Source organism: Manis pentadactyla, chromosome 13 (genome assembly GCF_030020395.1).
Source record: "Manis pentadactyla isolate mManPen7 chromosome 13, mManPen7.hap1, whole genome shotgun sequence".
In the NCBI taxonomy this organism is placed as follows: domain Eukaryota; kingdom Metazoa; phylum Chordata; class Mammalia; order Pholidota; family Manidae; genus Manis; species Manis pentadactyla.
Window position 1 is genome coordinate 3743045 of NC_080031.1, and position 10477 is coordinate 3753521.

Below are 10477 nucleotides of genomic sequence, written 5' to 3' on the forward strand. Positions count from 1 at the left end.
TTCCCTCCCCACTTGGTGATGAGGAGGGCTCCCCATCCCACACCCTGCCCCTTGCCAATGGTCTGGGTTGGATTTCTAACTCCCTATGTAGAGCTGATGAGGTCTCATTCCCTGGAGGAACCAAGCACTTTCTTTGTCCTCTGCCCATCCCCACCCACCCCCCTTGGAGAGCTCCTTTATGCTCTATTTTTAGTTTCTTGATTGCAAGTGAGAAGTCGGAATCAGAGTGTGAGGGGGAACCGCAGCAGTAAGCAACCCAGGAAAATGGACAGCACTTGGGGAGGGCGGAGGCGGGGAGCGCCAGATCCCAAACTCCCCAGGGTGGGCAGGAGGGCAGGGGCCGTTACCCACCCCACCTCCTGGCCTGCGCCAAAGGCAGCTTTGGCAATGCCGCAGAGCTAGAAGGACCCCTAGAGGCCGCGCTGCCCAGGCCCCTCCTTCCCAGAGACGGAAACCGAGTCCCAGAGCCGGGCCGGGCAGGGCCGGGCAGGGCAGGGCCGCGGTGGGCCGCGGTGAGTGCCCTGATTCCTGGGGCTTCCTTCTCTGGGCCTGCACGAGGGGCTCCCACGTTAGGGGAACGCTTCCCTCCGAGGCTCCTCCTCAAAGCGGGCGCCATCTCCAGCCAGCCGGGGCGCAAGAACCTGGGGCTTCTCCCCCAGCCCCGCCCGGCCAGGCCTTTGGGCGCCGCAGCTCCGGGCCCCTGGAGCTGACCGACGCCCGCGCCCCCGGCCCGCCTCCGCCAGCTGCGCCCGCTCCCACCGAGACCTGGCGGGGCCCGCGCGGGGGCGCAGCGCCCCCCCACCCCACCCCCCACCGCCGCTCTCCCTAAACGAGTGAACTGGCGGCTCGGGAGCGGCGCGCGATTGCCAGTTACTGCTGGCAGTTCATCAGTATTAACTGATTAGGCTCGGGATGATGGATCCCCTGCCTCGCCAGGCCCGGCGCCCCGGCGCCCCCCGCCGCCCCGCGCAGCCCCGCGCCCGCCGCCGCCCACTCCCGACGTGCCCCCCTCTAAAGAGACACATTTAAATAAATAAAACAAAATTCAAATGAGGACACTAAATCTCCCCGGCGTTTAATTGATGATCATTATGCTTGGGAACCTAAACTCTTTTAATTTCACTGCGGTGCCGGGAGATGAATTATAGAATTACAGCCGCCAATTATCAATCACGCCTTTGCTCTTAGTCTCTCGGCTGCCCAGCCGGCGCGCCCCCCTCTCCAAGGCCAGGGGTTGAGGAGGCGGGACAACAGCATTGGAAACATGATCCCAGCCTGCGGGAAGGGTCAGCTCCGGGACTGGGGGGCCCGGTGTCCTTTATCTTTCTGTCTGCCATCACCCCATTCCTAGCACATCACCTTTAACACTTAATTTTTTTAAAAAACCCAGCAGAGAAAAGAAAACCTTTTTCATTTAGAGCTTGGCGTTTAATTCATTTTGCTCAGGGTAGGATGTGCTTGTAGCCTCCATCCCCACATCGGGCAGGATTCCAAAGCAACTTCGGCCCCAGCGCGAGCAGCTGCCGTCAGGCCCGCCTCACTGGAGGCAGCCCGCGGCCCAGGGAGGGTTTGGGGCTCCAGGTCCGAGAGCGGCCCGCTGCCGCTGCGGGAGCCTCCGCTTCCACCGCTAGGGACGGGCTGCATTGCCCTCTCCTTCCTGTCCTCCTTCACGGCGAAAATAATAATAATAATTTGAATAATAATTTCCACCAAAGCTGTGGATAATTTGCATTTGTATAGAGCTCTGCAATTTACAAAGTGCTTTCATGTGCATTATCTCATTTGATCCTCCCAATAATCCTGAGAGAGGTCGGCAGAGCAGGTATTTTTGTTATTCAAACGTTTATTCATTCATTCAACTAACATTTATTGAGTTTCTACTTTGTGCCAGGCCCTGGGGATACCAAGACAAGAAAAAAGAAGGCTGACTGACTCAAGGAATTCAGTCTACTGGGGAGACCTACTAAGTGAACAGAAAATTAAAAGGTCTAAGGGGCCAAGTGTTCTGCTTCACAGGCAGTGGGGGGCGGGGGGCGGGGGGTCGGGGCTAAGACCCCTGAGTGTGCTTGAGTGACAGGGCCAGGATTCACCCAGACCTGCGGCTCTGGGCTCCAACCATGTGCTCGCCGCCTTCCACACACACATTCTAATATTGTCACCACTGTCTTCATCTGCTCTATTTTCCTTAAGTACCCAGATGAATTTATTTCTAGCCTCGGGTCCAAAAAATTATCCCTGTGGGTAAAAAGTTGCACGTCAGGAGGAAAAAGCATGGGGGCCTAAGACACCAAATCGCTCAAGGTCAAACGTGCCGCCACCAGGCAGAGAGCCGAGGGCGCAGACAGAGTCCGGCGCCTGGGTCTTCCCGGGGCGCCTGACACAGGGACTCCTTCCCGCGAGGGGCTGTGCTGGAGCTTCTGGTCAGATTTTCATGGCTGGTTGATTGGCTGGCCAACTGGCTGGCCGTGATACTCTGTTTCATTCCAAACAGGACCGGAGGTGGACCAAGACAGCGCCCTCTCGCCCACAGGCCTGCTGGTCACTGCGCATTCCCTCAACATCCCACCCCGGACTCCGGCTTCGAATGCAGGTCCAGTGCTCGCCTTCTGACTCCATCCACGGCTTCCTAACCACCCCAGGCCCTCTGGCTGCAGGGGCAGGGGAGGTGGAATCAACGTTGGCCAGGTGGCTCGGCTCGGCGCCCCACCTAAGAGGTTAGGTCCTCAGATTGCAGCACTGGTGACTCAGGCAAGGGGGCACAGAGCAAGGGGACGCTCTCGGCAGGGGCAGACCAGCGGCTTTGCCTCTTTGCAGAGCGGAACGGCTCCAAGAGGAGGTCCTGCCAGGACCACAGCCTGGGTCAGAGCCCACTGATCCGCCTGGCCAAAGCCAGGACAACTCTATCCTGTCACCAGCTGGCTTCCCTGGGCTCTGGGCCACTGGTCCCAGCTCGCACCCAGCCATGCCAGGGAGCCAAGCAGTGCTGGCAGGGAGCAGTCCTATGACTCCCAGGCCTTGGAAGGCTGAGGTGGAACTAGGACCCTGCAGAATTTATGTCTCCATCCTTAAGTGGGGAGGGCAGCCCAAGCTTTTCCTGGTTCTAAGGAATTCCTTCCTTCCCTCTAAACCCTTCCACCTCTGACCCTGGCTCCCACGCTGCAAAGACAGGGGAGGCTCACCATGCAGCGTCTGCAGCCTCCTGCCCTCCCAACCCCATCACACACCATTTTGACCCAAACTCAACTGTGCCTTTGACACCAATCCAAGCTCTGCCTCTTGAGCTCCATCCCCAGGCTTCCCTCCACTCTGTTTGCCTTACAAACCTGAAGAGCTTTAAAAACTTCAACTAACACCTCCTCTGGGAAGCCTTCCTGACTACCCTACCACCACCACCAAACCAGAGTTCTGCAGTTCACCTCCGTCCTCCTGGCTCCCAGGTCTTGCACAGGCTTGAGTCACACACTCACTATAAGGCAATTAATCTGTCCACCATGTTGATCCTCCTCTGGGCTCGGGGCACCTTCAAGGTAAGGCTTGTTTCTATCATTACTGTTTCCTCATGCCTTGTCCATAGTAGGGCATCAACTTACTTTTGTAAAACTGAATGTACTCCCTGTCCCGGGGTTCCCAACTCATCCCAGAGAGTTGCAGCCTCGAATACCACAAGACCTAGTTCCGAGGCCGATTGCCCAAGTCCACGATGTCTACAAGGGTCAGACATCCAGGCATGGTCTGAGGATCCAGAGAGTTGTGGGATAGATTCACATGACTTAGACTTTGTAGAACTGGACCACCTTGGAGTTCATCTAGGATGAGGATACTGAGGTCTGGAAAAGCAGAACGACCTTCCTAAGATGGTCTGTAAGACCGAGATACACTGCAGGGCGACGGGACGGACACTGGACCAGGCGTCCTAGGCCTCTGGCTCTGGCCCTAGTGAGGCACATGCCTCTGCCCCTGAGATGCAGAACACGCCAGACAGACACGTCCTCCCCGCCTCCTGCCCGGGCAAGGAGAGGGACACCAGCACTGTGTCCTGGGCTCTGGGGCACTGGCTTTACATTTATCATTTTATTTACCCTTCCCAACAAGCCTGTGTCATTTTACAGATAAGAAAACCAAAGCTTGGAGAAGTCAAAGAATTTTCCCTGTTCACCCAGTTAATGGTAGTGTTGGGTTTCAAGCCAGTTTTTTCTGGCTCCAGAACCAAGTCCTTTCCATCCCACCCCCAGGTTCCTGATCTTGGTGGTCCAGGGTCCTCCGAATCCAGCTCTCTTTGGATCTCAAAGTGGCAGATGTCAGGTGCCCCAGTTACTGAATCAGGTGCCAGTGTCAAGGAGAGGAGGGGGATCCTGAGGGGCACATGGCAGAAGGCATCCACCCCAGGAGAGGGACGGGATGCAAGCAGAGGGGGCAGGAGGCTGCCGTTCTCCAAAACCCGGATCTCAAAGCAGAACAAAGAGAGGTGGCTGTTTAACAAAGCTGTCTTGTTCCGAACACTACTGTTGGGGAGGAAAGCATAAGAGAAAGAGGCACAGGAGGAAGGAGCGCCTCCACCGAGGGTCCGAGGGAGTCGATGGGAGGCCTGAAGGCCAGAGCCCCGGAGGCGAGGGTCCTTCTGCCTGCTGACTTACTCCGTGCATCTGCAGCGGTTACACTGCATGCTGCAGGGTTGCTTGAAGTAGACACAGCCCTGCTCAGGGGATGCCCCCACCCACTCAGGGGGAGCAGGGAACCCCTCACTCACGGACCTCTGGTCTCTTCACAGCCAACCCTGCAAACAGCAAGGGATGAACATTTGCTTCCAGCTGTGCCCATAAAATGGCCTCAGCCCAGCTCCTGTCCTGGTCCCAGCAGATGGTCAGAGGCTTCCGCAGCCACCGGAGGCCTGCTGCCTGGCCCTGACGCATACCCTGCCCGACCCCCAGCAGCCTGGTGGGCCCGCTGCTGGGCTTCACCCCATTGCAGTGAATACAGGGTTGTCACAGTGCCTCAGCAAGGAAGGACAGGGAGCCAGCCGCCCACAGGACCCGTGGGGCTCCTCTCTAGTGAGCCAGCTTCCAAGGTGACAGCTGAGCCCATGAACCCTAGGAGCCAGCAGGCCAGGGCCCACCCCCATCTGGTCGGTCCCCACTCCCCCCAACCTATCTTTCTGGCCCAGACTCGTCTCTGCATTGTGCCTCAGACAGTTGCATTTCCGAAATGTAAAGTGCAGTTTCTCTTCTAATTACAAAAATAAAAGCTGACAAACATGTGCCAGAGGCCCCTCTTCCCCTCCTGAGCGAACAGCCCCATTAGGACAGATCCTGTTATCTTCTGTGCCCTCTCCATATATTTTACGGAGCCGCCTCAGAAGTACTCACTCTCTCCCTCCCTCTCTCTTTTTCAAGGCAATGGCTTTGTGAAAGCTGAGGGGAAAAATAAAGCCTTTTACTAAAATGTCACTCTGGGAACAGGGAGGGAAATTTTCTAATAGGCCATCGAAGGCCTGCTTTTTATTTTTTTAAGTGTGATAAATTTGGCCTGTCTTAAAAAGACAGCTCAGTGTTGCTTATCAACTGTGATTTGACCAGATAGCCGTTTCAAAAAAGACACTGGTCTTTTTATAATAAATGAAAGCAATAAAACCAAGAGCTGGGCCAGAACTATAATTAAGAATCAGCAGCTGAAAGCAGGGGGTGTGCCAGTGGAGGGCAGAGTCCAGCCTTCAGGCCGGAGGAGTGGCCAGACCTGCTGGGCGTCCTGGGCGCGGCACCCCGACCGGTGGGGGGGAACCTTCCCTTGCCCGTGTCAGGCAGGTGCCCCTGGCGTCCCCGCTGTCCCCCTCTCTTTTGTCCTCTCATTCTGGGCGAGTGTCTTCCCTGGACAGATGGGCCTAGGGGGGGCTCAGCACCCACCCCCAAAGCCAAATCAAATGTCTGTTTGAAATTCAGCCAGAAATCCCCCCCTTGCTCTGTGCACAATAAACACCCCAGACCGGCTCCTCCTTAAGAGCTGTCTGCTTAACACAATCTCCATCTCAAGCGGCTGTTTTGCATTTCCTTTTGGCTTTATTAAAACTGATTTTCTATTTGCACTATAAAAACTGATCTGATTAAATTTCCATTTTTCCCCAAAGAGAAGCTTCTCTTCTCCCTCCGCCTCCCCCACCACCCCTCTGTTTCTCTCCCCCTCTCTGTCCTTGCACCTTCCCTCTTCATTCCTTTTTTCTTTCTGCAAACAACTAGGACTTCCCCAATTATTCCCCATCCTCATCAGTCCCTCTCTCCCCTCCTCCAGGGGTTCCCCGTCCCAGGTGCCATGGGGATGGCCACGGATGGTCCTCCGGCTCTGGATGCTAGAGCAAGGAGGCCAGGGGTCCTCGTGGTGGAGGGGGGGTTAACCGCAACACTCCAGCCACCTCCCAGGCACCCCTTCCGAGGGGCCTCATGCTCAGGGAGGCCAAAGGACCAGAGGGGTCCAGGGCCACCCACCCGCCCTGCCTGCTATGGTCCTAACAAAGCCAAGGGTGTGGGTTCGATCCTCCACTGGCCACTTAGCACCATTGTGTTCAAGGCCCAGGGGGAGCCTGTCACCCTGGCCAAGCTGTGCATGACCAAGGCCACTGGAAGATGGGCCAAGAGGACTAGAAGAAAGTATGCAAACCCACCGCCCTGTATGAGTGACAGACAGCTCCTTCCTTTTGCATTGTTACTCAACCTCTCTTCTTTGCAGCAGAGAAACCGTGTCTCAGGCACCTCTGCAGAATGACCGTGGCAGCTGTCACTCACTAAAGGCTCACTGTGGTGTGCACCAGGCAGAGCAGGGCATGCATGATCCCTGTCATTCTTATGCCCACCCCCTGAGGGAGATGCCATCTCGGAGGGGCCAAGACATTGGCTCAGGGGAAGAGGCAAACCTGGGTATGCCACCTCAGAGCCTGTGTTTTAACCACTCCACGACACCAGCTTGTAAAACGAGAGGACCCTCACTAAGGACAAACCCTGGGCACCCAGGGGCTTGGCAGAGAAGAGCTTGGGAGGTAGAATTTTAGACTAGAGAATGGGCTACAAAGCAGCTCACCTCTGCCCTTCTAAGGGCCACATCCCCTCAGTTCCTGGCTCACTGAGATTCCCCTGCCTCCATGCCCTTAAAATGCTGGTGTAAATAAGCCCACAGAAACAGCAGGCACCACGTGGTTTCCCACTGACCTCAGCACCTGCGTGTGCATCATCGGCTAATCATCAGATGAACGAATGAATGAACAAACGCAGAGCTCACCTGCTTACTAGGCAAAATCAACAGAGGCACAGGCTAAGTTTCCTCACAGCTGGGACCATCCACCCAGTGTTGGAGTCCAGTCTGAGAGGCCACCTGGCCCACTGGACAGGTAGAATGGCAGATACTGATTTGCATACAAGGAAAGCCCTCACCGGTCAGGTGAGACCCCATTTCCCCACACTCAGAGGCCGTTTTCCTCGTGAGAGCTGCCCAGTATAATATCCAACTCACGCATCAACCATGCCATGTGTCCAGGAAGAGCAGGCGCACATTTGTTAACAGTTCAGCCACAGTGTCTTCTCTTTCTAGATCTGAGCCGAGAGATGGAGACCCACCAAGTCCCCTCGCCACAGGCTCAGCTTCCCTCTCCACACCTTATCTCACTCTGGCCCGGTCTGGGGCCCTCTCTGTCAATCACTGCTGGTTACACACAGACCTCGTGCCAGGCCCAGGGAGCCAGCAGGATGATGGGAAAAGGCCCTTCCCTGCAATCCAGCAGAAGAGGCGAGTCATGCCCCCAGTAGCAGTGGACAGGCAGCACATGGCGGCTACAAAGCCTAGTGCTGTGGACACTGAGCAAGGAGACTGTCTGGTGAGAAGGAGGAGAAAGGCCTCTCCGAGAAGGAGTGCGGATCCCTGACCTGGAAGAATGGTTAGGGGCTTGGCATTTAGAAACACCAAAGGATCTCCCAGCAAAGGGGCCACCTGAGTGATCCTCGGATGCTGGACAGCATGGACACTGCAAGCAGTCTCACCCGCCCAGGACAGAGTATGCAGAAGGGGGGCAGCAGGAAAGGAAACCAGAGAGCACAGGGCCAGAGCACAGAGGGCCGGGCTGCCTCAGTGCCAGGGGAGCCCCTGTGAGCCAAGTGGCTTTCTCCATCCTCCCATAGGTCCACATGCTCACCCTTCAGCGTGCAGGTGAAAGCCTTCTTCCTCCAGGAAGCCTTTGTAGATCTCTCCAGAAGGCCTCTCTCCTCTGCTGAATTCCTCTGCCCTGACAGTCACTACCACTCACTTGGCATTTAAGCCTTTGTATGTACCAGCCTCGCAGAACCGTTCAGTTATCAGTGCAGCAAGCTCACGTTCTCCCTGCATTGCACACAGGCTGTCCCCACGGAAGTGGCTTCTCTCCCCCAACCACCCAGCTTCTGCTTGCTGACTAATGCTTGCTCGGCCATTCTTTTCTCCAGGAAGCCCTCCCTGTCCTCAGCCCCTCAGCCCTGCCCCGATAGCATCCCATGCCCCCACTGCCCCATCCACACTGAGTCCCACACATGCATCTTTCTCCTCCACCGGAGGAGATATCATCAATAAACATCTCTTAAATGAACGGACTCATGAACGACCGAGTACTGCCTTGTGAAACAGCCAGCACAGCTGTTCAGGTTTGCTGTTAACTCCCTGTGGATGCATTGTTCCTCCAGTTTACAAGGTCCCTAGGGCTGGGACCCTATCTCCAAACCCTCAGCATTGAGTACAGCGCTATGCTTACACAAGGTCCTTGCCACATTTTTGATTAAAAAAAAAAACCTGGATCATGTGCTTTGAACCAAATCCTAAGCTTGAAGTCTCAGGAAGCTCCCCAAGAGAAGCAAAGTGCTGTTTTTGCACCCGCGAACCAGGCGGCCCAGTCTGAGGTCCACAGCAACGAGACCCTGGGAACTAAAGCCCTGTGAGGGCAGGGAGCTGGCTCTGCTTTGTTCACACCTGCATCCTGGGCCTGGCAGATAATAGCTGAACGACACACGCTTGCTGAAAGAAATATGATCGTGCACAGAAAGGTACCTTGAAAACTGTAGATAGCACATAGGGTTTTCTTTTAATAAGTGCCTGGATAGAGGGAACTAAAGAGAGAAAAATGCATTTTAAAAAAAGAATGCCGGGGGTCACAGAGGGAGGCAGTGGTTTGTGAGAGAAGATGCTGAATGTGATTTTAGACATTTTACGGTGACAGCAAGACATTTAAGGAGCGATGTCCTACAGGCCGCTGGATTTATGAGACTAGAGTTCTAGTAAGAGGTCAAGACTGGAAATGAAAATTTGAGCATCTTGGAAAAAGAGGGAATTGCTGCAGAATGAGCTCATGCAGGAAGCAAGTCTACAGCAGGAAAAGGCAGCGTCAAGAGGGACCTTGGGGGACAGCACCGAGGATGAGGAAGGAAGTGAGAGGGTGGAGAAGAACAGGCACAGCGGGGAGGGTAGGAGGGCCCTAGAGCACAGCACGGATCAGAGGATGAGGGAGAGTGGTGAAACCCCACTCACCTGCCCACTGGCATCTCCGCCCTGTCTCTGGAGCAGTAGGGCCAGGCCCTGCTCCACGTGCTGGCTGGTCCCGGCCTCCTTTTCTGCAGGTTCCTCGGCCTGCCACTCCCCACTCCCCGGCCCTTCTCTCCCTGCCTACAGTCAGACCGTCTTTGGGACCACAAACGGTTGTGGGCCTCAGCATACCATAGACCTTAAGGAAAGGATTCACAGAGTGTCATATCCCCTGCTCTCCTGCCACAGATGAGGCCCAGGGAGGGGATGCAACCTGCTGGAAATCACACAGCTGGCGGTGGAGAGCGGGACTAGATGCCAGGCCTCCAGTGTCCCAGGCTGGTGACTGCGGATTTCTACCACAGTGCAGCCTACACAGGGAGGGGACCCGGAGGGAGAACGTAGGCTGCCCAAGACTCACACTGGGCCAGGCTGGGGCCAGAATCCAGGGACCACATCGCCTCCACTGCCTGGTCAAGACCAAGTTGCCTGCTGGTGTCCCAGATCTTCAGGCCAGCCTGGGTGCCCCCAGCGCGCCCTGGAGCAGGCAGGCACAACCTCGCGGTTGAAGTTGCAGGGAAAATATCTACAGCTCCAACCTGGCTGCTCCCTTCGCCCGTAGCCCCTCTGCTCAGCAAAGCGCCCAGAAGACAGGTCGCCTTTAAGGGTGAGGCATGTTTGCTTCCTGAGCAGCAACAGCTAACCTCCCTTCATCCACACCTAAAATCTAGGCTATTCAAAAGACACCATTACACAGCCTTTACCACCCCAGTGCCCGGAGCTGCCGGCGGCTTAGAAACCCCTGGCCCTCCTTGTCCTGAAGCTGCCAATTTCCTCATCAGTATTTTATTTGTCTGTTTTGCTCATTTTTAAGCTGGTGGCAATTGCTATTTAAATTGTTTTGTAAAGTGTCTTTGCATTTACAATGCCGGCTGTCAGCGGCCCCACAATAGGAAAT

The 10477-nt window shown here is 55.7% G+C and overlaps 1 long non-coding RNA gene across 2 annotated transcripts; it reads left to right on the top strand.

The window, feature by feature from the left end:
* Nucleotides 1–477: 477 nt before the first annotated feature.
* LOC118929607 (uncharacterized) lies at nt 478–8999 on the top strand. 2 transcript variants are annotated; one of them, XR_005031666.2, is made up of 4 exons: nt 478–512; nt 1892–1986; nt 2492–3527; nt 7570–8999. It is a non-coding gene; the product is annotated as an uncharacterized LOC118929607 (long non-coding RNA). The 2 variants fall into 2 exon arrangements; XR_005031665.2 differs by lacking the exon at nt 7570–8999 and having other exon boundaries at nt 2492–5009.
* Nucleotides 9000–10477: the final 1478 nt, after the last annotated feature.